Consider the following 21,546-nt stretch of genomic DNA (forward strand, 5'->3'; position numbering starts at 1 on the left):
GGACAGTTTGAGGAAACCCACATTTTTAATGAATCTGCTCCGTTTTTTGAAAATGTGGTGAAATGGAGCAGATTCATTGATGACATTCTATTAATTTGGGAAGGTACTACGGACCACTTGGAGGAATTTTTAGAGTGGTTAAATCTGGGGATGTCAACCTTAAATTTACTTCTGAATATAGCAATCAGAGTGTGAACTTCCTGGACTTAAAAATTAAAGTGATGAGTGGGAAATTGGAGGGTGAACTGTTCTCCAAACCCACAGATAAAAACACTCTGTTGCACTATTCAAGTTTTCACGCAAAAACACAAAAGGACAATATCCCATTTGGGCAGTTCCTCCGGTTGAGGAGAAACTGTTCCTTCCTCAATGATTTTTACAAACATTCTGAGTCCTTAAAGGCAAAGCTTAAGGATAGAGTTTATCCTAGGAAACTCATTTCACATTCTTTTAAACGTGCCCGTTTTTATAATTGGGAGAGTATGTTAACAGCTAGATGTGTCAACAAACCAAGGCAGGATGAAAAACAGGAATTAGTGTTTGTAAGTCAATATTCTAGTTTAAGCAATAAGATTAAAAATATAATAAACTCAAACTGGAGTCTTCTAAATGACAGTGAATCACCAAGGCTAGAGAGACCCCTCTTTGCGTTCAAACGCAATAACAATTTAAGAGAATTAGTACACACGTATAGAGAGGGCCCTAAAATGCACAAACGAAATTTGATGGGTACTCAAGCCATTGGCAATTACAAGTGGAGCAATTGTAATATGTGTGGACAATGTATAGAGGGGAAAGAGGGTGTCTATAACAAACACACCTTGACCTCGAGAACATTAAACAACTGCAGAAGCAGGAATGTTGTGTACCTGCTCCTATGTCCGTGCAACCTGGGGTACGTTGGTGAGACGTCCAGGGAACTACATATACGGTTAGGGGAGCATAAATCCGCCATTAAAAAGGAGAAAAAGAATGCCCAATTGGTTCACCACTTTATAAAGGAAGGGCACACCCATACGGATTTCAGGTGGTTCATCGGTGAAAAAATAGAAGGTAATATGAGATTAGGGGATTTAGCACTCAAACGTGAAAACCGTGAACAATGGTACATCTCAATTTTAGACACCATCCGCACAGGTCTGAACACAAAGGAGGATTGGATGAGACTAATTGAATAAAACTAGTGATCTATGCCAATACCGTTTCTATTTAGAACAGTCTCACGGTTAGGTTATTGTAGGGTGTTTTGTGTGGCAGCTACTTCTGGACTAGAGTGGTGTACCGGCAGCCACTTTTGTCGGAAGCGACGGCTATGCGCTGGCTCTGCAAAACCATTTAGGCATTAGGATGTAGACCTAAGGCAGTAATTGGGTGTGACAATACGTTGGCTGTCACACTTTGCCAATCCGCAAAGATGGTTCGCAATATCGTTTTGATTTTTATGCTTATATTTAAAAAGATCTGTGTGAAAATATAAGCATTAAGTGCATTTTTATGAGGTCTGCTTATGTATTGAGTATCGAGGCACTCCCAGATACATTACATTAGTAAGACTTCTTTGGTAGGAATATAAATGAGTTTGTTGTCAATCGTTACAGTGATGGTATTTGTTTAATACAATGCCAAGGATGTAAACATTAAATATGCTTTAAATTGGTCCAAATTTCACTATTCTTGCTGAGTGTACCGTGTGAGCAAAGCACCAAGAGCATTTGGGTGGGACCCACTAGCGCCTATCAGAAACCAGGGCCACTTTAAGAGGATCAAGAGGGGCGCACCCCAGTGACGTAATAGTCACAGGTGATACCGGTTGCACCTTACTTTATGTATAAAAGACACACAGTGAAAATGTCTGTTGGTTGATTGATCAGCTTATACGAGACGCCAGGAGACGACTAATCATCACGCGGCTATCTGTTTTCACCATAATCAAAGGTAGGTGTCATTGTGTTGTCGCTGTAAAACTGAGCTTATCCGGCCCAGTATTTAAAAACAACCTAGATAATGTGTAATACTTCGTAAACAGCCTAGACAGTACGGATTAAGAGGGTCCAGACATACTCTGATACACGATTGTGAATATCATAATATTTAGGGTCCTGTGAACTTCGGAACTCGGCGATATGTAGAAAGGTGTAGCATGTAAGTACGGGGTAGTGCGGGCGCCCTTTGTATATCTCAGAAAGGGGCAGGACCCAAAGTCAGGTAGAAAATATGTCTCTATAACAACCAATGTTTGCTTCAAGGTTAGTATAGGGGCTACATTCGGTAGAAGGTGATTGAGAGGATTACGTTTTGTGATAGAGGGGGCCTTCTACGTATGCTTTACCTCCTTCTTATTAACCATGGGGGCTATAAGCCCGTTATGAATAATAGACATGGAGGAGTCCAGTATGTAGAAGAATAATAAAAATTATACAGAAAGCATGTAAACCCGCGAAGCTGGATAACTATAATAAAAGATGTATATTGTCATTTTAGGTGTGAAGCTTATGTTCCTCGTTTGGAGTGCAGAAACGGACCCCATAATTTAAGATCCGTTGTAAACCAATGTTGAAGTTTTGATCTTCAGCGATGTATTGATGTGCATAAATGAACCAATTGAGGTGAGTGGTTGACCTTAGTATCTGAATGTTGCAACCCCTAAAGCCCCGTATATCGGAGAGGTGTACAAAATAGACCGTATCTTATTATCTTCCTATTAGGATCACACCCATCGATATGGTGCAGATATGGTGGACTTAATAAGACTATGCCTAAATTTTAATATCTATTTGGAAGGATTGATTATATATTTATCTTCCCTCCTTCATACAGAATTAGCGGTATGTATTTTATTGAGAGATTGTTTATCTGTATAAGTGTTTAAATGAGTGGGGATGGGCGTATGGTATAGTAGTATGATCTCAGAGATATATGAATTAAGCACGAAAAATTGTCTGTTTGTTTATTTAGTGATATACACATTTCATGTGATAATAAGGGCTGTAATAAATTGGTGGCAACACTGAACCCGCTAAGCAACTGTATGGACACGCTGATAATAGACCTTAAGACTATTGTGTTATGGGTTGTGTGCAAGTCTGTTTTGTCCCCATGGTGCTTTTTAAACATTAGTACCATTTGTATATTTAAAATGTACATTGTGTTGTGTAAGCGGTTCTCAGAACGCGGGAGGGGTCTTTTTTAATGTTACAACGAGTCGATTCAAGGATTATGTAAAATAGATTGTAGGTTATGTTTATCGTATATTCAAATTGTATACAGTGTCTTCAGAATACGGGAGGGGTTTTTAGTATTGAAATAATGAGTAGAACTAATGATGTAAAATAGATTGTAGGTGATATTCATTGCATATATATATATATTTTTCAACTAGGTATATCTTACATTTTAACCTGTTGAAATACATGTCCTGATGAAGGTGGTACCTCAATAATTTATTACCACCGAAACGCTTCGACACCTGTACTTCTATATTGGGTTATCCCGGAACAGCCTCATGTCTAATACAACCAATGAGTGAATAGACGGATGGTGTTTATATATTTGATTCCGGTTGGGAATAACCCCTGTCTGATGTATTTAAACATTTCACATATATTTCTTTGTCTCTCATAATGTTTTTTACGTTCCTTATAATGTTTTTAATGCCTTTTAATGTGTTTAATGATGTACTTTGTTGTTATTATTAATTGTAATTATTTTTAATAAACCCTTACTGTGGTCTACATTTGAGCTCTTTATCTTTGCATAACATATGGTTGCTTTCTGGGCTCACATTTGTGTTTCTATCCAGGTAGGTATATATGTATGTGTGATACAACAGTGTATATTGGGTGACAACTGTGGTTGATTGTGTACTTGATTATAGGTAAATTACGGAGCATATCCAAGAGTCCCATTATTTTATTTACCAGTGGTACCCTGTCTCTTGGCAAGTGGGGTCACTCTCTGTGTTTACTTTATTATGCCCTAGATATAAGCCATATAAAATGGTCACGTTGTTATTAGAAAGAACATCAAATCTTAGCCTCAAGCACAAGCTTGTATATGTTTACAATCCATATAGATATATTCAAAAATCACAATCAGTGTTTCCAAGTTGTTTTTTAATTGTTCAGCCTGTTGATCACTTTGTTTCTAGCTATAAAGCCAACCTGTGTTTTGTCGTTATTGGGGATTAACCCACGACTTCCTCAGGGCTAAAAAATATAGAGAAAATGATCTTGGTTGCAATTTTACAACTCTCGATATTACCAATTGCACCCTTAATTTAGTGACATTGGTGTCAATGTATATATATAGACCAAGGTCCCTGTCCGTGACATGTGTGGAAACCCATGACCAATATATTATATATCAGTCAGTCAGTAATACTTTATTCGATAAAAAGTTTCATCATAAAAGTAAGTATACAATAACATGACCTAGTTGAACATGTGATAAAATCAATAAAGAAAAAGAAAAAAAAAAAAAAAAAAACACACTATAATTTATACCACATAATACATAAATTTACATTTACAAGGGACAATATTAAAATCATCATAATAACAAACGATCCCGGTCTACGTATTAAGTTGGGCCTTTAGTTTCCTCGTGCGAATCACCCAAGCGTTCCCAATAAATTTAGCGACACCACACACCAGTGAGGTGGAGGATGTTTCAGTACAGAGTATTCGCAGGGCCATTATATGGCAACGAATGCCCAGGCCCCTACATATTGGTTTTAGCCATATCCTCCTGGGAACCTTGTAAGCCGGACAAGCAAACATGAGGTGTGCCAAGGACTCAGTGGGGGCTGCACAACACGGGCACGCCTTAGTTGGACTACCATGTGAATTCCACCCAAAAGTAAAAGCATTTACAGGGAGGGTTCAAAATCTAATTTTTAAGTATAGTGATCTATCAAGGGGTTTCTCAATGTAGTCAAGAAGTGGTTCAAATAACCTCGACCCCTTATGATCCAGAAACCGCTCAGTGAGAGCACCCCTATTGCCACTACGAGAGAACTCAAGCTGGACCCACTCCCAATAAAGCTTCTTAATAACTAATTTAGGTGGGGGAGATTGGTTTTTCCATAGATCACTTAGACCCAAGGATCCCACCAGCTTCCGTAGATTACACAACCACTTAATCCTGTTACTTTTGTCCAACAAGATTAGTTCGTCCAATGCTGCAGCATAGCTCTTAAGCTCCTCAGTTCTTCTCAGCCTGCACCAAAAAAGTAAGGGGCGCAAGCGCACAATATCCTTGAGGGGACGCCTACTCATATCTAGACGTAAGGGTGTCAGTGGGGAAGAAATAGGTAGGGCAACCAAGTCTCTCAGGAATTTATTTTCCGAGTTTATTAAATCCGAGATATTTTCAAACCCCCAGATCTCAGAACCGTACAGGGCGCTAGGTAATATTTGGCCTTCGTAAATAGCTAAGGCCGGGGCCACGGGTTTACTCACTGACAATCTATGCTCGCGCATTACCACCCCTGCAACTCTTTTAAAGTTTAATGACATTTTAGCCAGATGGTCAGTCCAGCACATCCGGCTATTCACCCTTACTCCCAGGTAGTCAAAGGACTCCACCATTTCCAAAGACTCACCATTAAGCGAAAAATTATTCCGTATTTTCCGGGAGGGTGCTATGGCCATAAGTTTAGTTTTCGAGGTGTTGATTGTAAGACCCCTATCATTACAAAAATCGCTAAATCGGTCCAATAACTTTTGGAGACCAGTCGGGGTTTTTGAGATCAAGATAGTGTCGTCCGCGAAGAGGAGAGTTGGTATTTTTTCTCCCGCCAGGGATGGAGCATCCGCCGGCTCCATTCCCAAATAATCCACCACACCATTTACAAATAGGGAAAATAGAGTCGGCGCCATGACACAACCCTGGCGGACTCCCCTCCTCACGGGCACCCTCTCAGTCAATTGGCCTTGGGTACCCCATCTGATTCTTGCGTAGTTACCCTCGTGGAGCTTAACTATAAGGTCCAGTAGGTAACCTGGCAAGCCTAGCTCTTCCAGAACTTCCCATAGCCTGGCACGAGGGACCAGATCGAACGCCATCCTCAGGTCTATAAAGGCCAAATAAAGACTACCCTGGTTGATTAACACGGTTTTCCAGTAGATCGAGAAAAAGCGGAAAACCTGGTCCATTGTACCTACTTTCCTCCGGAATCCGGCCTGGTAGTGAGAAAGAACCTGCTTCTCATCCATCCAAGTACCGACCCGCAGAATGATGACCCTACCAACCACTTTCTGAATCACGTCTATCAGACTGATTGGTCTGTAGTTGGCGGGGTCCTCCCTATCTCCCTTCTTGTAGACCGTGATTACTTCAGCCCCCTTCCACGAGTCTGGGACGGGATGGCCCCTAGCTATCAAGTTCATTATTAATGCAATAGCTGAAGCCCAATCTACGGAATCTTTTATAAGCAGGTCCCCCGGGATGCCATCTTGGCCCGCTGCCTTCCCAGGGGTTAGGTGTCTTATGGCCTCTAAAACCTCGGAAGGCTCATATGAGTTTTCATCCGAAAAAACCGGAGCTCGACACAAATATTTGGGTGCATCTTGGTCATCATAGATTTTTGAAAAATGGGAATGCCATTGTTGACTAGTGATGTGATTAGCCATCAGAGGCCTATTATAATTTCTGGCTTTATTAATCAGATCCCAGAATAGTGAACTATTTTTCATTCTTGATGCATTTTTAAGGTCCTGCCAATACAGTTCCTCCCATTCTTTTTTTGCCCGAGCTTGTTCTTCCGCGTACTCCCTCCTAGCTATTCTCACCAACAATTGGTTCTTATTACGAAGGGCAACTGTTAACTTGCGTCTTTTTGCCCGACATTCTGTAGAATACCAGGGATTACTGGGTTTGGGTGCATTTAATTTAGGACACCGGGTTAAGAATAATTTGCCAGCTTCTTCAATGGCATTAGTATAGATTTGTGGGAAGAGCGAGTCATTGCCCACCTCTGTCACCTTGATTATAACCTTCAGCTCAGTGATCAGCCCATCTAAGTACCTTTTAATCATTGCCAGTTTGTCTGGGTGAGAAGCTACCTTCTCCCATTTCAATCTACGATTGCCAGCGTATGGGATCACCTCCTTTGTTGTCATTAATTTGGCTGGGTTTTGATTGCTTTTTAGGTCCCGCCATCTTAAAGACATACATAAGGGATTGTGGTCGCTATCTTGTGAGGGGCTCACCTCCATGTCAACCAGATCATGCCACATAGTGACGTCCAATAAAATATAGTCAATTCTGGACGGACTGTTGAGTCTATTAAAAGTCATTGCCCCGTCCCGATCGGAAGGGGATCTACCATTTACCGCTCTTAGGTTATGGTCCACCATGAGGGTGTTAATCTGTAGCGCCTTTGCAGACCACTTTTTAATCGAGGGTAATGTCAAGGCAGGAATAGACCAGCTAGCATCGTCCTCCTCTAGGCCCAGGGGATCATCCTCACTTAAGGGTTCGAATGTACAGTTAAAATCTCCCCCCACAAGTATTTTAGAATTTAATGGGCACTTAGCTAATACCTGGTCCAAAATAATAAAAGTACAAGACAATTTACCACCCTGTGTCCCTCTAGCGTAGATATTAAAAAGCTCCAACTTGTTTCCCCGTGCCTGACCTGGCAAGGTAAGGTGTTGAATATCCCTACACTCGGAATCATGAACTGAAATATTCCAGTTTAGATCAACTTTTATCCAAATGTGTAGGTCCCCAGAGGGTCTACCCTTGCCACTGCTGTGAGCAGGTACACAGAAGGTGGCATATCCCGATTTGTAAATTGGAACTAAGCTCCAGGTTTCTTGGAACATACATATATCAAATTTTTCGATAAAGATGTTCCAGTCCGGGATAGATAGTTTCCTTTCTAACCCTGCTATATTCCAGGATATCAGTCGAATAACATCTTTCCCACTAGGGGGTGGAGGGGGAATAACTCCTATTTCCATGTCTATACTCCCTGGAGTGGGTAATCCGGAATACACTTCCCAGTTTGCTAGCTGAGTGTTATTGCTACTACTCTCTCCCACAGGCAAAGTATAGGTAGGGGGACGAGAGCGAATGGCGGCACTGTTTTCCACACCCAGGAGAAACCCATCACTGCTTTGGGGATCATCAGCCTCATTAAATGACACAATATCGTTCCCCACAACTCCACCTCCAATTTGACTCTCCCACATTCCCTGCCCAAACTGTAATTTTCAATCACAATCATCCATGTCGGAAAAAACATCAAACCTATCCCCTAATTCTATAGGTGTAAAGGGCCTCGGGGGTTCCACTCTCCGAGTGATATTATTCCTGTGGCCTCTGAAGGGAACCGTATTCCAACCTTGGTGATCGATTCGCTGATTTGTTGCATATAGGACTGTGGGATCAAATGGGTAAACTGTACGGTTTTTCCCCACATAGAATGTGGGGAAAACCAATGACCTAGGATAGAAATAGGTCAGAGCACGGGGGCAAATTTGACTATTGCCATTACCCAGGGGCCAATTCAATATGAAAGCTACCGCTTCTGGATCTCTGAAATTAATCAGAACTATATCTCCGTCGACGTCCTTATTTCTTCCGCCAAGCCATGGGAGACGTCTAACATGCAATATCTCACCGTTTACTTTCTTATTTATAGGTCTAAATGTTCTTAACCAATGTATGGTTTTGTTTTTTAACTGGGCGAAATCTTCACTCTTGTTATCTGCCAATACGGGAACCCCAGTCAACACCACCACTAAGGGCGCAGCTTCTGGGGGTAAATCAACCCGAAGACCATGGATCCCGGGGGCCCCCTCCCGCCTGGGGTTACCCTGCACCTGGTCCATACTCCCTACTGGGGCAATACTGGCTTCCTCCGCCAAAACCATAACGAGCTTGCTAGCTAGATGTTCCTTATGCATCAGAGGGCCATTTCTACCATGATCCGGAGCTAGGTGGCCCATGGTCGGCGTTTCGTTCCTACTGAGATCTGGAGTTTCCCTAGGTAGGTTTATAGGTGGAGCTGCAGCCCGTGTACTAGTACCATCCATTGTAATCTTACCTACATCAGCTATGTTACTCAATGTAGATTCAATGTTCTCCAGCCTATGCTCCAGCTTCCTTAAGTTGTCAGTAATGGGTAACAGGAGATTGCTAAGCATATCCCCCAGTTTGGCTAAAATAAAATCGGTGGGAATAGAAGGCGCCTGTGGGAGTACTACAGCTGGTAGAGCAGGCTCTGGGGAGGTCACAGCAGGGTTCACAGCCGTTGGACAGATATTAACTGCTGCTGTCTGCCTATGAACTGGCCCAGTTGCCAACCCGATAACAGACCCATTAGACGGATAGTGGCCAAATTCTGAATGGTGGGTCCTGGGACCCTTGGTCACCCCCACCCTACGCCTTATTTTCCTAGGAGGAGGGCCGTAAATAATCCCCTTGTTCAGATTCTTAGCCTTTTTTCCTAACCCCCGTCCTATGAGCCGAGTATTAGGGATTTTAGACTGACTTATGGCATGTGGGGGGAGAGAATCGCTGATGACCTGGACACTGGGGACACAGTTTGTTGGCGAGCAGTCACGTAACAGAAGCGGAACACCCTCTTGAGAGAGGGGGGTGTCGTTAACACCGTTATTACCACTATCGACCACAGGAACGTTTGAGGAAACAACCTCTGAGGCTCTACGTTTCATGTTTTCAATGGAGCGACGTCGTTCTAGTCTGCGCTCCTCCAGGGTAGTGTCCTGCTCCATATCCATTACAAGAGACTTTTTAAAATAACTGTCAAGAGGGCCATTTACCTCTGGCCTGGATTTCTCCCTAGGCATAACATTCTCACTGGAAGCCATGGCAATATTTAAATACTCCCAATACCGCAGTGCAGCAGAGTCCCTCCTGGCCCAGCCCAGCCTCGACCGGCCTCGGAGGGCCTTAGAGGGCCCGCTCTTTGTCCGGTCTTCGTCCGAGCTGCGACCGCGTACCGCTAGCGCGTGTAGGCGGGGTCCTTACTATAGAAGAGGGGGCGTATGGGAGGCGGAGCAGGGAAGAGGTTCCAGGTGTGCTTAACAAAGGTTGTAGGCGTGCACCCTGGACCTCGCAGTCCCGTTTGCTGTGCCTCTACGCCGACTCCGTTCTCCCGCAGCTTGAAAGTGCCCTGGCTGGTGAAAAAAGGTAGCAGTCCCAACACGATCTTCCTGAACGCTGTTTAAATAGTCAGAGCCTCCGAGCGGCTCCCGCGAAGCGGGGGCCGCGAGGCGTGGGCTTGGTGGAGGCGGAGCAGGGAAGAGGTTCCAGCTGTGCTTAACAAAGGTTGTAGGCGTGCACCCTGGACCTCGCAGTCCCGTTTGCTGTGCCTCTACGCCGACTCCGTTCTCCCGCAGCTTGAAAGTGCCCTGGCTGGTGAAAAAAGGTAGCAGTCCCAACACGATCTTCCTGAACGCTGTTTAAATAGTCAGAGCCTCCGAGCGGCTCTCGCGAAGCGGGGGCCGCGAGGCGTGGGCTTGGTGGAGGCGGAGCAGGGAAGAGGTTCCAGGTGTGCTTAACAAAGGTTGTAGGCGTGCACCCTGGACCTCGCAGTCCCGTTTGCTGTGCCTCTACGCCGACTCCGTTCTCCCGCAGCTTGAAAGTGCCCTGGCTGGTGAAAAAAGGTAGCAGTCCCAACACTATCTTCCTGAACGCTGTTTAAATAGTCAGAGCCTCCGAGCGGCTCCCGCGAAGCGGGGGCCGCGAGGCGTGGGCTTGGTGGAGGCGGAGCAGGGAAGAGGTTCCAGGTGTGCTTAACAAAGGTTGTAGGCGTGCACCCTGGACCTCGCAGTCCCGTTTGCTGTGCCTCTATGCCGACTCCGTTCTCCCGCAGCTTGAAAGTGCCCTGGCTGGTGAAAAAAGGTAGCAGTCCCAACACGATCTTCCTGAACGCTGTTTAAATAGTCAGAGCCTCCGAGCGGCTCCCGCGAAGCGGGGGCCGCGAGGCGTGGGCTTGGTGGAGGCGGAGCAGGGAAGAGGTTCCAGGTGTGCTTAACAAAGGTTGTAGGCGTGCACCCTGGACCTCGCAGTCCCGTTTGCTGTGCCTCTACGCAGACTCCGTTCTCCCGCAGCTTGAAAGTGCCCTGGCTGGTGAAAAAAGGTATATTATATATACAGTGGATAAATAACTACACTGATACAACATCTGCATCAACATAAATTGGCTCATAGACTTATTGTGTATAAAAGAGGGGTTCTAATTGACACCTCGAATATAGTGTACCACCATCTACGTTATCTTCCACAATGTTCCTATCTAAGGCATGTATCCTAGGTTATCAAATTTCAGTGCTTAACAATAGCACACATTATCACCACAAGTAAAACACTTTTCAATGGCAAATAAAAAATACCTGTCTGTTTCAAAAGAACATCCGTTTCTCAAAGAAGGGAACCAAAACCCATGGAATAACCACTTCATGTTGCAATAACTCTAAAAAAACAAATGCCTGATTATTGCACAGACTATATGCATACATTGTTGCCGGTTTTACTTCCGTCCCTATAAAATCAATATTGTGCACCCTTCAATTTTCCATGTGAATATGCAAAGTAGCCATCAGACACTATAGATAAAACACCCAAATGTACACAAAGTCAGAATCAAAACCATAATGCACTCACCCCTTAATGTCATCAAGCATCCTTTTTCAAACGATTAGCTGTAGTCACTTTAATTAGTGCGGAAGGGTCTCAGATATTCAGAGATCCCCATCCTTAAAAAAACATTTAGCAAACAACAGTAATGTTAATTACATGTCCTGGACTTAGGTTTAAAAATAAAATATCAGTGTTCCCCATCTTAATGAATCAAAACAAGCCCCCTGTCTGCTTATCATTTGTGCACTATTCAAAGATGGTAGACATTTTTCAGGCTAGTCATTGTAACCTGTTGTTATAATAAATAGTGGAATTATATGGATGCTTTTAATATATTCATATATGGAGGTGGATATATTAATTCTACCTCACCACAAATAGAAAAACATCAGGGCCATTGGGTACATTTCATTTGTCAAAATAGTTTTATAATATTCATGAGGCTTCTTTTGCCTATTACAAGATGGCGGCCTTTCGTGGTAAGCATCTGCACAGGCTTTTCTGGCTAGTCTGTCTTCTTCATCACAACACATAAAGATGTGTTTGATGAACGCAGATTCTCGAGTGTACATGCTCATCATTACTCGGACTGAAAAGTTCACAAATGGTAAGCATACAGGGGCTTGTTTTGATTCATTAAGATGTGGAACACTGATATTTTAAGCATAGGTCCAGGTTATGTAATTAATATTACTGTTGTTTTCTATGTTATTTTTTGAAGGATGGGGATATCTTAATTTCCAATATGGTCCAGCACTAATTTAAAGTGACTACAGCTAAGCGTTTGACTATGGACAATTGATGACATTAAGGGGTGAGTGCATTATGGTTTTGATTCTGATTTTGCGTACATTTGGGAGTTTTATCTGTAGTGTCTGATGGATACTTTGCTTAGTCACAGGGAAAATTGAAGGGTGCATTAAATTGATTTCTTTCATAATTTAAGACTAATTGGATTGGAAATAGTAAATTATATATGTTTAGTGTCCAGCACATTTCATAATTTAATACTAATTGGAGTGGAAATAGTAAATTATATATGTTTAGTGTCCAGCACCTACTCAAATTTAATATTAATTGGAGTGGAAATAGTTAATTATATATGTTTAGTGTCCAGCAACTTCCCTGATTTTATACTAACTGGAGTGGGAATAGTAAATTATATATATGTTTTGAGTGTTCAGCACCTTCCCTGATTTAATGCAAGCTGGATTAGGAATAGTAAATTATATATGTTTAGTGTCCAGCACCTACCCTGATTTTATACTAACTGGAGTGGGAATAGTAAATTATATATATGTTTTGAGTGTTCAGCACCTTCCCTGATTTAATGCAAGATGGATTGGGAATAGTAAATTATATATGTTTAGTATCCAGCACCTTCCCTGATTTAATACTAACTGGAGTAGGAATAGTAAATTATATATGTTTAGTGTCCAGCACTTTCCCTAATGTAATACTAACTGGAGTAGGAATAGTAAATTACATATGTTTAGTGTCCAGCACCTTCCGTGATTTAATACAAACTGGGGTGGGAATAGTAAATTATACATCTTTAGTGTCCAGCGCCTACTCTGATTTCATGCTAATTGGAGTGGGATTAGTTATTTCGTGGCCACCACTTTCCCTTATTTAATACTAACTGGGATGGAGCCAGTAAATTATATATGTTTAGTGTCCATCACCTACCCTGATTAAATACTACTTGGAGTGGGAATAGTAAATTATATATGTTTAGTGACCAGCCCCTACCTTGATTTAATATTAATTGGAATGGGAATAGTTAATTATATATGTTTAGTGTCCAGCACATTTCCTGATTTAATACGAAGGGGCCGATTCCGATCTCGCTGGGAGAAGGTTCCGTCCGACTCGGATCCGGAAGGCTTTCCAACCGACTCGTGCTCCGGGGCTCCGAGCGCCCGAGTACAATGCAAACAAGCGCTGACGGACACGGGTCGATCGGTGCCCCATTGAAGTCAATGGGAGCCTGTTGTACGACGCGCATATAGGCTCCCATTGACGTAAATGGTACGTTGTGCACAAAGGCACCCCCTGTAGTGGGAACGCGTCTGTGCCACCCGCACCATACATGCATGTGTAGGGGGGACCCTTGGGTTCCCCCCTGTGAGCGACTCGTAAGGCTACGGGTGAAGGGGGGTACGGCGCAGACAGCAGCAGCTGACAGCAGCACCCGCTGCAATGCTAAAACAGCATGTCGTGAATTTCACAGCGCTACATGGCAGGCACCATGCGGTGCCTGCCAAGTTGTGCTGTGAAATGTTGGGGGGGCACCAAGGGTAAAATAATTATTGGTTTCTTGTTTAATTTTAGAGAGTAATTCAATATAGGTGGAGTTTTGTTTATTTGGTAACAAAGCGTAGAGAAAAGGGATGTTTGTATTTTGGTACAGTGCATGGACAGTATATAATTAATAGAATGGTTTGGGACATATTTTAAAAGTCCCGTCCATCATCCAAATTTCAGATTGTTGGAGTTTTATTAAATTATTAGCAGTTGCAAACATAATTATTCTTTTATCTTTAGATTTGTTATCATAAAGAAGAAATTGTTCTTCCTTATTTGTAAGGGATGGTTCTGGGGGAATTTCTACTTCTTCAAATGTTTTTTGGGCAGCTTTTTTTGTTCTAGCAATGGTTCTTCTTAGGGAAGAGATTGAGGGCATTTGGCCAGTATCATGCTGTGGTATTTTGGGGAGCATTTCCTTAAGAATATCAGTGGTAGATTTTTCTGATCTAGTGTTTGCTTCTTTTATGTTGTCTAAAGCATTTCTAACCTCTATTTCAATAACGTTAGTGGGTGGTTATGCTCCCTAACATACAGAACAGTTGTTTTTTTAGTTGTAGCCCTCCCATAACATTTATTAGAATAATATTTACTACATTTCCAGTTTACTTTCAGTCCAGTTTGCTTTCCTCATGTAACATAATAAAAACTTTCCTTTTTGTGAAGTTATGAATTGAGCTCCTTCAGTCATTTTGATGCTTGAAATGCTAAGACAAATGTATATAAAAATTACTAAAAAAATAATTACTATACAGTTTTATTTACTTATATATATATATACATTGTCATTTATATACTTACAGTGCTGAATTTGAAGTTGTTTTCAATGCTGATGCACTTTCCTTGGTGTTTGATTTCAGGTTTTTTGCTGATATTTCTGTTGGTAGAATTTTTTTATTTTTTATAATTTTGTTTAATTGTGTCCGAAGTGGGGAGGGGAGGTTAGGATAGAGTTGGACTTTGCTTGGGTATTTAAGGTACTTGCTTTCATTTAATTTTGTTGGATACTTAGAGGTCCATTAGGATGGTGGGTGGAAAAACAACCCGACCGCCATGGAAGCGGTAAACAACCGCCCGCCGGCACCGTGGGAAAAACCGGCGGCCAAATTAGGATTAACCGCCAAAAAAATCCAACCGTGGTGGAACGAGGCCAAGACCGCGGCGGTCGGAATCACGGCGGAAAAACACCAACCCGCCGCAAGTATAGCAGAGACACCGCACAGGAAATTAGGATATCCCCGACGGTCCCACGGTACGTACTGCTGTCTCCCACCGTCGCGGTCGCACAATGGAATGAATGGAAGAGCCAACGGAAGAGCTGAAGCACAGCCACCGTGGCAGACGAACCGTAAAAAATATGGCGGACGAAGCCAAAACCCCACAAGAAGGTCAGAATGTGCACACAGAAAACTAGGCATGTCCCCCAAATACACAAAACACACCCCAATGACACAACCACATGGCAAAACAAAAAATACAAATCCAAGGAGAACACACCTGTCAGCAACACCCCAATTGGACATACCCACATAGCTGAGTATAAAGCCAGCCCCTTCCCTGACCACAATCCCTTGCAAAACTCCAGGAGAGTAGGGACACATAGCCCAGCTGACAGGAGAGGCAAAGGACACAACATCACTAGCCACACCACACACAGCGCCACCACCTCCTCCACACCAGCACAACTAACTCCCTGCACAACACACACCATACACAGCACAACCACCTCTCACACTCCTGCACCCACAATCACTTTGCACACCACACACCATGGCCACACAGAAAATGCCCAAATTCACTGAGAGTGAGTTGAAGGTCATGGTAGATGAGATAGTCAGAGTGCAACCACAGCTTTTTAGTACCCTGGTCCAACAGACACCATTAGCCACAAGGACACAAATGTGGGCAAGGATAGTCCAAAGGGTCAATGCAGTAGGGACCACCCCAAGATCAAAAACGCGATCATGAAGTGTTGGCATGATCTGAAGAGGGTGGTCAAGGAGAGGAGGAGCAAGAACCGTGAGCTGGCTCAGAGGACTGGCAGTGGCCCTCCCATTCCACAAAAACCATTCACACAATGGGAGGAGAAGGTGCTTGCCATACTGCATCCAGAGAGTCTCACAGGAGTAGCCGGGGGAGTGGAGGATGGTAAGTACAAACAAATGACTACCGCCACTCTGCTATGTACTGTCTTGCACAACTACAAAGCTACACCACCTAGGACACATACCATCTATCTGCACCACAAACTCACAAAAACATGGCTCACATATCCAACATTCACCCACTCCCGTTCACTCCAAACATAGCTACCAACATAACCATGGGGGGCATGTGTACAGGCAGACAGCACTACAACTCCCACCAGGCCCCCTGTCGCACAGCCTAGCAAGATGGATCCCTCCCACCACTCCAGAAGCATGTGTCAGCCATTACATCACCCTCATCAAACTTACAGGTAGGTAGCCATCTTCCCTCAAAGGGTGTTTGTGGCTGGGAGGCCTGCACCACTACTCCAAACATTCCCTCTGTCCCACACCTCAGCAGGATGGAGCCCTCTGTCACCCCACCCAGGAGCAGCTGGAAGCCATTGCAGTACACCTAACAAACTTACAGGTAGGTAGCCATCTTCCCTGGGAGGGTGTTTGTGGCTGGGAGGCCTACTCCACTACTCCCAACATTCCCTCTGTCCCACACCTGAGCAGGATGGAGCCCTCCCCCACCCCACCCAGGAGCAGTTGGAAGCCATTGCAGTACACCAAACAAACTTACAGGTAAGTAGCCAGTACGTGCACCCACCCATTTTTCTAAAATGATCACAAAATAAATGGTGCCATATGACAACACCAGCCCTCTCATTGCACAAAGAGGCATACCTACCCCATTGCCAAGCACAGTGTGCACACAGGTAAGCTAAGGAAACTGTCACAGCCACCAAAGTGTGACACACCAATACACAAGTAGAAGAAAGTCAGGGCCCAATCATGCACAGCACCTAGTTACATGTGCATCGCCATGGGGCAAGTGCAACAAGGACCATTGGAAAAAGATGAAAGCATGTGTGGTGGCACAAATCAAGATATGCACATGGCAAGACAAAGGTATGTAGGAGATGACAATGGACATTCCATGGCCAGATGTGACGTCTGCCAGGTCAGACAAATAAACTATGAGTTCTCAATTAAACACATGTTGTGCCAGGCCCTAGATGGCAACAAGTCCCTGTAAACCTCAATTGTGCACGGGTCGCATGGTATGCCTTGACACCTCACACCATGGACAAGTAATGCCTGTACCACTGCATCATGTCAGGAAGCACAGTACTGCACATAGTCAACAATGTGATAATATGTCAATTGTGCAGTGTACAAAAATGGAATGACACACAGCTAACACAAAGCTTGCCGGGTGCACTGCAATGACCATTTCACATCTGACCCACAGGTGACCAAGAACTCACTGCAAAGGACAACACCAGCAACCTGCAGAGCCAGTCTCCACCCACAGTACAAGGACTCTCGGATGTTGACTCCCAGGATTCCATGGAGGATGAGCTCGAGGCCGGCCCATCTGGTGTGCCAGGGAGCAACAGGTCCCAGGACCCCATCGTCCCCTCACCATATCTGCCCCAACAACAACTCCACAGCAGACCCCTGCTGTCACGGCCTGTCACCACCACCACCAGTGCTGCCTGCAACACCCTCCGTGTCCCAGAGGATGACCAGCACACACCACCGACGGAGGAGGGCAGGGAGAGGATGTAGGTTCCCACAGTGGTAAGGCAACATGTCCGTGGCAGCAGGGCAGGTGGGAGGGGCAGGGTCACCCAGGGACACCAGGAGGCTGGGATCCACTTCCTGGAACACATCACCAGAGTCCTTGTTGCATACGAACAGGCCCAGGGATGAACGGGCCGGTCAGACGAACTGTTACACGAGCTCATCCTGCTGATGAGGTCCATCGACACCCGCATGGGACAAATCGTGGACATCTTGGGCCAGCAAGTGGCGGTACTGAGGGACAGGCATGCGCCACAGACAACACCTCCACCTCCCTCTGGTGGGCCACACAATGACAGTTCACCATCCTCCCCTGCGCCCACAGAGAGGGGTGAGTCCTCAGACCCCACTGACCCTGCAGCAGAGCCCCTGCCTGCCAAACAATGAAGGGGCCGTCCCAAGAACACCCTGGGAGTATCTGGAGACCAAGCACCTGCCAGATGCCAGTCACGGAGCCAGCCATGATGGCAACCTGCTCCACCACTGCATTGACTTTTTGGACTGTCCTTCCCCACACTGCTTTGTGAATGGCATCTGTCTGTTGGACTGGGTCACCACAGCAATGTGGTGACTACTCAACTATCTAATCTACCACAACTGTCAACTCACTGCTCCACACCACCCCCCAATGGAAATGTACACCCCCTCGCATCTTACCATAGTAAATAAAATATCCTCACACACATGTCGTGTCTGCTCCGTCTTTATTGCAGGGTGTACAGTCTTCAACATGATCACAATGTACCAGGAGCATGAGCTGTATGTAGTCAAGGATATGTCGAAGGCACCTAGGGAAACACAACAGAACAACTGTCACTGGTCTGAGTGTGGCATAACAGACATCACACAAACCCTACCATCAGGATAACCCAACATGCACATGTCACAATAGCCACCAAGTGTCAACATACACATCCTGTTGATGTTCTCAAATGACATGTCCTAGAAACATTTCCAACCACCACTGAGTCTACAACTGGCTGATGCTACAATTCTCACATGCCCCTTCACGACAACAGCAATATCATCAGACAATGTGTATGTTGCACATTGACACCCACCGTCAAGTGAAGTAGCGGGTGATGAGCTGTTCACGCAGGTCAACACCTTCCTCCTCTCCACTGTCCTCATCACTGGACACGGCTTGGTTTGCAGGCTGGGGCCTTGGGTCCTCACCATCATCCAGGAGCAGGGGAATCTCCTTGCGAATGGCTAGGTTGTGGAGCATGCAGCATGCCACACAATCTGACACACCCTCCCGGGCGAGTATGCCAGTGTACCTCCGGTCTTGTCCAGGCAGCGGAAACGTGACTTGAGCAGACCAAAAGTATGCTCCACCACACGACGTGTCCTCCCATGGGCCTCATTGCAGCTGACTTCAGCCGGGGACCTGGGATTCCGCAGTGGGCTCAGCAACCAGGGACGGTTGGGATATGCAGAGTCACCTAGGTATAACAAACACAAATAGACATTGCAACGTCGCAGAGGCTCAGGGCAGCAGGTCACACACCCAGCACGCCACAAGACAAGGCATACTCACCCCCAATCCATGCACGCTCGGGAAGAAGATTAGCCATCAGTTGGGGCACTATGCTGTTCCGCAGGATGTAGGAGTTATGGTCCGAGCCTGGGAATTTGCACACACGCGCGAGATAGTCATATCTGCCAGGCATACCACCTGCACATTGATGGAGTGAAAATGCTTTCGATTGCGGTAAATGTGCTCAGTTGCCTGTGGTGGCACAAGACCGACATGGGTGCAATCAATAGCCCCAACAACATTGGGTATGTGTCCAAGGGAATAGAAGTCTCCCTTCACAGCTGGCAATTCAGCACCCCTGTGGAAATGGATGTATCTGTCCTTGTATAGCATCATGGGGGACAGTACATCACGCAGCACCATGCTGAACATTGGTTGTGACATCCCACCAACACTGGCCACAGTCTCATGGAACAAATCAGTGGCAAAAAAATGCAGGGCTGTCATCACCTTATAAGTAGGAGTGAAAGCTGTTGGACATGTCCTGCGTGGCTGCAGGTGTTGCTCCAACAGATCACAAAGGGTTTTCAGTAAGGGTGGGCGTAGTGGGCGTAGTGGGGCTACGTGAAGCAGCACGTAGTGTGCCCAAATCTACGCACACTACGCGCTTCGCGTAGCCCCACTACGTGCCACCCACCTCCCTCCCGCCCTTCTTTTAAATAATATAAGCAATGAAAAATAAATTAAAGTAAGTCGACTTACCCGTAAGCGCGGCGTCTCCGGGGCTCCCTCTTTCTGTTTCTTATTTCTTCTGGCAAATGCGCATGCGCGGACGCCCGCGCATGCGCATTTCTCGCGAGAAATGCGCATGCGCGGGTGTCCGCGCATGCGCATTTGCCAGAAGAAATTAGAAACAGAAAGAGGGAGCCCCGGAGACGCCGCGCTTACGGGTAAGTCGACTTACTTTAATTTATTTTTCATTGCTTATATTATTAAAAGGAGGGCAGGCGGGAGGTGGGTGGCGGGTGGCAAGCAGCTACGCTTCGCCCTCGGCGTGTGCGTAGCGCTGCCCTGCTTCGCCTACTTCGGAAAGTGCGAAGCAGGCAGCGCTACGTACACTACGTGGGCGAAGCGTAGTGCTACGCCCGGGGTTAGTTTTCAGGGTGGCTCTGTCCAGGCCGCATTTTCGTATGATCGCAACATCCTCCATGTCCTCCAGCACCGTCAAGTGACGAGTCAAATTTGGCCTCATCCTAGTGAGATGATAGTGGACACATGTCAATGCAATACATCATGAGATGTGCACAGCATATCACGTTCTGGATGACACAACGACAACAATGACTGACATCTATAGTGACTAACAGACCAGCTTGCATGGAGGTACACCTTCAGCTACACAAAGGGCATATATGTCAACTTACACAAGACAAGTACCTCAGACACCACCTTGGTCAAGGTGAATGCACATAGGGCTATGGCCACAGTACACATGGGAACGCCTGGGAGTATAGCATCCAGTATATGTGTAACTAATCAAAAGCACTGTCTCATACCTAGCTGCTGTACCTGTCACACCTTAATGCGTCAGTACAACCTGGCACACATCCACCACACAATGACCACAGACGGCGCTGGAATGACGAATGTGTTCATGAGCAGACATGAGAGGCAATGCTAAGTAGATCATCATTCATTGAGACGAGCATCGCTGTGATTGTCACTGGACCTCAACACATTGACATGTGTACACATTGTGCAGTCCAGAACAACACTGTTCTGCCTACACCAACATCAAGTCCATAAGTGACATGTGAGTGGGTACAGGCAAATCTACGTTACACACACAAAAACATGGCATGTCTAGCCATCAGTGGAGTAAATTGGACATTGGCATCGTGTGCACAATGATGTGCCATTGAACATGTTGGCACTGTGCACTGTTGATGTTTGACAGACGGCCATCGCCATTGTATGGCACCCATATCGCGGTAGCTACCGCCTGGCCCCGGCGGTGTGTCACTAGCACACCCATTCCCACAAGTGCAGTAGTCATAGGCATGGAGATATGCCCATATGGCGGTGGGCATGCTCTGCCACACAAATCGCGGTGCCTCGTGTCAATGTATGCAAGAACAACAGTTGATGGACAGAATGCAGAACAATGTCATACATTCACCCCAGTACAGAGATCTGGGCCTAAATCCATTGTTTTTTTGCTCACCATGCCATTCCAGTTTGAACCCAGCCATATGCAAATCAGTCTTGACCCTGTGCCTCATGGGAACAGTCCAGCCCGAACTGCCAAGCCAGGTCCTCCCTGGACTGGAAACAAGCATCCTAGGACCGGTTTCGGGGTTTCAC

General features: G+C 45.3%; 1 long non-coding RNA gene across 2 annotated transcripts; it reads left to right on the forward strand.

Moving 5' to 3' along the window:
• Positions 1 to 1,798: 1,798 nt before the first annotated feature.
• Positions 1,799 to 18,228, forward strand: LOC146811279 (uncharacterized). 2 transcript variants are annotated; one of them, XR_014965807.1, is made up of 4 exons: positions 1,799 to 1,935; positions 2,482 to 2,606; positions 12,338 to 12,430; positions 17,368 to 18,228. It is a non-coding gene; the product is annotated as an uncharacterized LOC146811279 (long non-coding RNA). The 2 variants fall into 2 exon arrangements; XR_014965806.1 differs by lacking the exons at positions 12,338 to 12,430; positions 17,368 to 18,228 and adding exons at positions 2,706 to 2,825; positions 3,380 to 4,441 and having other exon boundaries at positions 1,820 to 1,935.
• The last annotated feature ends 3,318 nt before the right edge of the window (positions 18,229 to 21,546 follow it).

Source organism: Triturus cristatus, chromosome 7, assembly GCF_964204655.1.
Source record: "Triturus cristatus chromosome 7, aTriCri1.1, whole genome shotgun sequence".
Classification (NCBI taxonomy): domain Eukaryota; kingdom Metazoa; phylum Chordata; class Amphibia; order Caudata; family Salamandridae; genus Triturus; species Triturus cristatus.